The sequence below is a fragment of the Leptonychotes weddellii genome, chromosome 1 (genome assembly GCF_054177405.1).
Source record: "Leptonychotes weddellii isolate Sample4059 chromosome 1, ASM5417740v2, whole genome shotgun sequence".
Taxonomy (NCBI): domain Eukaryota; kingdom Metazoa; phylum Chordata; class Mammalia; order Carnivora; family Phocidae; genus Leptonychotes; species Leptonychotes weddellii.
Genome location: NC_138369.1, coordinates 3,220,487 through 3,226,486, shown reverse-complemented (window position 1 = coordinate 3,226,486; position 6,000 = coordinate 3,220,487).

Below are 6,000 nucleotides of genomic sequence, written 5' to 3'. Positions count from 1 at the left end.
TTAGAATAGCTTCAGGCATGGCTTGATCCAGGGGCTCAAACAAGGCATCTTTAACAGACCCAGGTGGCTTAAACCACTTGCCTGAGACCACACAGCTAGGAGGAGGTTAAGCCACAGTTCAGACTCACGTTGCTCTGAATCTAAAGTCCATGACTTGGGAAGGTTGTGCCAGGGGGGTGACAACCCCCATTTCCCAGATGGGAAAACTGAGGTTCATAGAAGGGAAATGACTTGCTGAAGTAAGCAAGGAGCAGAGCTTGGGATCGAATTCAGGGTGAAACCCATGGTCTTGGACTGCACACCACGTGGTCCTCCATACATACAAGTTGAAAGGTGGGTTGGTCCAACTGAGGCAGAGGAGGAGAGCGGGTTTGCCATTGACCTTGGGCCAGCTCTCCTCTCCCCACCCAAGAAGCACCCACTCACGTCCCTCCTGCCAACCTCCCTGGATGGTCATGACGTTCTCCTCACTCTTGATGAACACATCATGGGTGACAGGTGGGGAGGTCCCTGCTGACCCTGGCTCCACGCCAGCCATGGGCCCCGGCCAGGCCTGCCCAACTCTGTCACAGGAGGAAATGAGATTGGCAGCCAATTGTTTTCCAAGCCAGCCGCCTCGCTCCCCGATGCCCAATTTCCTACATGTTGGCACTGATTGCTCGAGCCCTTGCCCCTTCCCCCCGACGGTCGCCTGCCTGGCTGCTCGGTACCTCCTGCTGTCTCCACCTGGGCACAGCCCTGCCTCTCCTGGCTTTGTCCTTGGGCATCGTCAGGGCATTTATTGGGCACCCACTGTGTATCGGGTGTTACGCTTGGCTACTAGCCGACTTTGTCATCCCACATCTCTCCCTCTGCCACCTCCAGCCTGTGACCTTGAGCAGGTGGCCCAACCTCTCTGCGACTCGGTTTCCTCATGTGTAAGATCGAGAGAAATAGGCAAGGTTGTATGCATGAAGCACGTTGAAGGGAACGGTGCCTGGCACACAGTCCGTGGTCTTTAATATTGGCGAGTGTTACCGCTGTGACTGTTTTCGCGTCAGTAAATACAGGTCCACGATTCTCCTATCCCCCTTTCCACCCACCCCGCACCTGCTGTCCCATGCCGTGCTCTTTCACTAACAGACCCCGTGTACACAGCTGGTGCCTCCTTTAGATCGGAAACTTTCTTCCGGGCCCCCCAAGAAGAGCTTTCAAGTGTTGAGAATGATCATAGGGTCTTTCTGCGACATTCACCAGTGGATATTTAGTGAGCACCTTCTGTATGCTGGGCCCTGATCCACGCGCTGGGAACCGAGTGGTAAGAAGACAGAACTCCAAGCCCTGCCCTCGTTGGAGGAGAGCGGGGAGAAGGACAAGAAACAGATAGATGGATGAAGGATTTAATTAGGGCTTTACACGGGATGCCATGCTTTTAAGAAAGTGAAAATTTTAAGAAAATGAAGCCAGGGAAGGGCAGTGATGATAAGTAGGGGTTAATTTAACTGTGGAATCAAGGCCGGCCTCTCTGAGGAGGTGACCTTTCAGTAAAACCAGAGGTGAGGGAGTGAACCGTGTGGAGTTCTGGGGGAAAAGTGTTCCTGGTAGGGGGAACAGTCTTGGCAAAGGCCCTGGGGCAGGACCAGGCTCAGTTCATTGGAGAAGCAGCAAGCGGGCCCCTGTGGCTGGAGCACAGTGAGCTCAGGGAGAGAGGGAGGCGATGGGGCAGCCCGGAGGTGGGAGCCCTGGAGGCCTGTGGGCAGAGGGCGGACCTGACACCGGTGCTCATGGGCGCCCTCTGGTGGCCGCTGCGGGAGAGGGACCGTGAGGGGTGTGAGGGTCAGGAAGGGGGAAGGGCGACGGCATTTGTCCAGGTGAGCAGTGATGGGCGCGGGACCAGATGGAGAGGACAGTGGAAGAACGGATGGATTCTGGAAAGGATTTTTAGAAGAACCAGTAGAACTGACCAAGCAGTGGATGCAGGGTGGGGTTGAGTGAAATCAAAGGTGATAGCTGGTTTTCCGGCCCCAGCATCCAGGAGGACAGGAGGGGCAGGTGTGGGGACCCCTATGTTACCGAACACCTGCAAAGTTCCCAGAAGGCAAAGGGTCTGGCTCTTCCTGGAGGCACTGGAGCGGGCCTCCGGGAGGTGGTGGCTCCTGGCTCGGGCAAGGCACATGCTTTGTTCAGCCTTCCGCACAAAGCGCATGGAACAGGGGCCAGCTACGCATAGGGAGTTGGATGGTTGGATGCGGCTGGGATTGGAGCCATGCCAGCTCCGAGTTCCACCCAGGCCCTGGGGTTGAAATTCGCTGGAGGCCTACAGGTGGGGATCAGAAGCCCAGAGAAGTTGAGGTGCTTGCCCAAGGCCGCACAGAACATGCGGCAGAGGGACGACCCCACTAGCAGGCCCACGCCCTTCCCCGCTTTTCCTTTCTCCTTCCTTTTCCCTTCCGTATTTTCCACCCCCGGAGCTGCCAGCTTCAGTTCTTGGTGGTTTCCAGGCCCCCCTCGGCTCCAGCTTGGGATTCACCTTCCGCCTCCATGCACCCGGAGCCTGGTGCCAGGGGGGGGGGCTTGAGGGACAGGGGTCTCGGGGAGCGCCCTCCTCCCTTTTACACCCAGGGTTTCCTCTGCCCCCGCCCCCGCCCCTCCCCCCACGCTCCCGCTAATGACGGACGAGGAATGGGAGGGAGCAAGCGAAATTATATACACACGAACATATAAAAATTAGTTTAGGATCTGGGCCAAGAACCACTTGCGCTTGGCCGGGCATTGTGGGTAATTCATCGCCGATTACCATAAAAGCCAGAGCCTGGCTGACAGGCGGCGGGGCTTTTGTTTAAGATTCTGATGAATATATAATCCCTCTCCCAGCCTGGAGCCCACGGTCTCCCCCACCCCCGCCTCTGTAGGGCCCCCCTGCCCCTGCCCCCCACTGCTGAGCGCAGGCGCCCCAGGAAGGCTGTCAGGTCCATGGGGGCCCATGGGGGGCAGTGCCTCGGGGAAGCTTGGCTCAGCATTCGATGCCCACCGCCATCCCCAGTGACCCCAGGCCTTGTGATGCCACGTGGCCCTGGGCGCAGTTCCCTCAGTCCTTCCTCCGCTCAACACGCATTTATTGGGCTCCGACTCTTTGCGCAACCCCACGTGGGCGCTGTGGGTGCCGGGGATGCTCCCCTTTCAGAGTCTGGGGGCTCACGGCTGATGAGTAGACACGCATTTATCCACATTTTGAAGATTCCCCCATCTCTTGCCCAGGAGATGCACATTAAAACAAGATCCCATCTCTTGTCCATTCGCGTGGCAAAAAACGTCGGAAGCTTTTGTAACATCCAGAGTGGCCACGGCAGAGGGACCATGCCCTCTGAGCGCCACCAGCAGGAGAACGCATGAGCATCACCACTTTGAAACATCTTTTATTTTTCATTTATTTTTCTGGCCAGATAGCACCTACATGTGGGACACAATTGAGGACATCCAGAAGAATGCCCAGTGGAGGGTCTCTGTACCCCTCCCCCAGATCCTCAGTTCCCCTCCCCTCCTTCCCTGGAAGCAGCCACCAGCCTCCTGCTAGGACAGGGGTTATAGATAGACGTTCCCGAAGGGCCAGACAGTAAATCATTTGAGCTCTGTGGGTTGGAGGTCTCTCTGTGTTGATACTACTCAACTCTGCCATTGTAGCGTGAAGGCAGCCAAATTCAATAGGTGAATGAGTGGGTGTGGCTGTGTGCCAATAAAGCTTTATTTATACAAACAGCCCGAGGGCCCCGTTTAGCCCATGCGTGGTAGTTTGCCCCCTCCCCTGCTCTGCCTCAGCGCTGTCCAGTATAACTTGTGTGATGATAGAAGTGTTCCCGCCTGCATTTTCTAATGAAAGAGCCACTAAGCTGTGTGCACCTATTGAAATGTGAGCAGTTGAAATGTGGCTCGTGTAACTGAGGACTGGAATTTTACATTTTATTCCATTTAAGTGTAAACAGCCACAGGCAGCTTGCGGCTACCATTTTGGACAGTGCCGTTATCTGGAGATCTGGGAGCGTTTCGTGGGCGGGTGGATTCGTATCCCTTTGTCTAACCAAATGGGAGCATGTTTTACATGCCGTTCTGCACTCTGGTGTGTGTGTGTTTTTCCCCCCACTTAAAAATATAGCATCTTCAAAGTAATTTCATAATTGTACATCTGGCTTCCCTGTTTCTTTTCACAGCTGCTATACTAATCTCATAATACTAAGAGATACGAAACTCGTAAATCACTCTTTGGGCCCTTGTACTGTTACATAGTTAACCGATCCCCTATTGATGAGTGCCTAGGTTGCTTTAAGTCGTTTGCCGTGGGGACTTCTTTTGTGTGTCATTTCACAGGGATGTATCTATCAGATCAATTCCTAGAGGTGGTGTTAGCAGGCCCAAAGGGAATGCACAACCCCCTTCCCACTCCCCAGCCCCCCTCAGCATCGAGAAAGAGACATGCTTCCCCGAGGGCTTGGGAGGCACTGACACGATTCACCACGATTCACCACTGCGTTGGGTGAGGTTGAGAAAAAAAAAAACAAAAAAAACGGAGCCAACCTAAGTGTCCATCACCAGGGGATGGGGATAATGGGAGGCAGCCTTGTGGGGAAGATGACGCAGCAGGTGAAAAAAAGAGTCTGGGGATGTGTGGGCTCAGTAGATAACAGTGTCATGTGAAAGAGGTGCCGGGGGGGACGCGATACACACAGGATAGTAGGGTTTCGCTCTGTTTGAGAGTTACCTCTGGTCTGTGACTTCATGGCGGAGATATGCAGAGATTGGCACAGAGCAACACAGAGGTGGCTTCTAGGGGCAGAGAAGAGGGACTCTCCCTTCCTCCCTTCCACAAATGTGTCTGCGGTGCACCAGCTGCTCTGTTCCAGGCAGGAAGAATTTAAAAAAAAAAAAGCAGATTTCCTGCCCTCTTGCAGCGAGCACTCCAGTTGGGGACATGAAGAGAATAAACAAAGCACAGAAGAAGAAAAAACAAACCCACATCAGATGTCAGGGGGTGTTCTGTTGCTCTAGGAAAAAAAAAATTGGGGGAAAGGGAATGGGGAGCACCAAAGTGGGGCAGGATTTTAAATAAGGGGTCTGGGAAGTCCTTGTTCGAACAGAGGTGGGGAGGGAGGGAGCCAGGGAGGTTTCTGGGGGAAGAGCATTCCTGGCAGGTGGACAGGGAGCGCAGAGGCCCGGCAGTGAGACCTCCCCAGACGCTTGCTGAGCCCAAGCTCCTGTCCTTCCGCATGCCCGTGTCCCCTCCGTCACTGCTCCCAATGAGCACCTCTTGCCAGAGGCAGCTGCTGGGGAATAATTAATAACTAATAATACTAATACTAATACAGTGGTCTGTCCTTATGCCTCAAAGTGGCAGCCAGCCCCTGCCCACGTGGAGACGGCGTAGTCACAGACGGCTCAGTTAGAGATGCTGTGGATTCCAGCACCATGTGACTTCTAGGTGGGGCAGGAGAGCAAGGGCTGGGGAGGGGAAACTGAGTCCCGGATCGGTGGTGGGAGAAGTTGAGAACCAGATTGGGTTCAAGTCCCAGCTCTGCCAGTCGTTGGTGGTGAGAATTTGGGCCCCACTCCCGTGCCTCAGTTTCCCCAACTGAAAAGTGGGAGAATAATAAAACCAGTCTTTGAGGGGATTCAGGGAGCTGCTTCACGTATGCCCGGCCAGTGGCAGAAGCCAGGAATAGTGGGCAGTGGGCTCGTCGAGTATCTGCTGTGTGCCTGGCTCAGTCCTGAGGGCTTTGCACATACTAAGTGCTTACTGAGCATTTGTAGGTCTTGGGGGAGGTGGGGTTGGGTCCACATCCAAACCCCTGTCCAAAGATGTCCCCCTCTCCCGGTCATCCAGCACTTGAGAGCTTCGGGAGCTGCCCAGAGAGGTTGTGCGAGCTCTTGAACTCACCCAGCAGAGAGCCAGCCCTGCCTCCCCACCCCCCTCAGCAGGTGCCTGGTCCTCCTGGCTTCTCACCTGTGGCCTGGGACTTGGCCCAGAGTTCC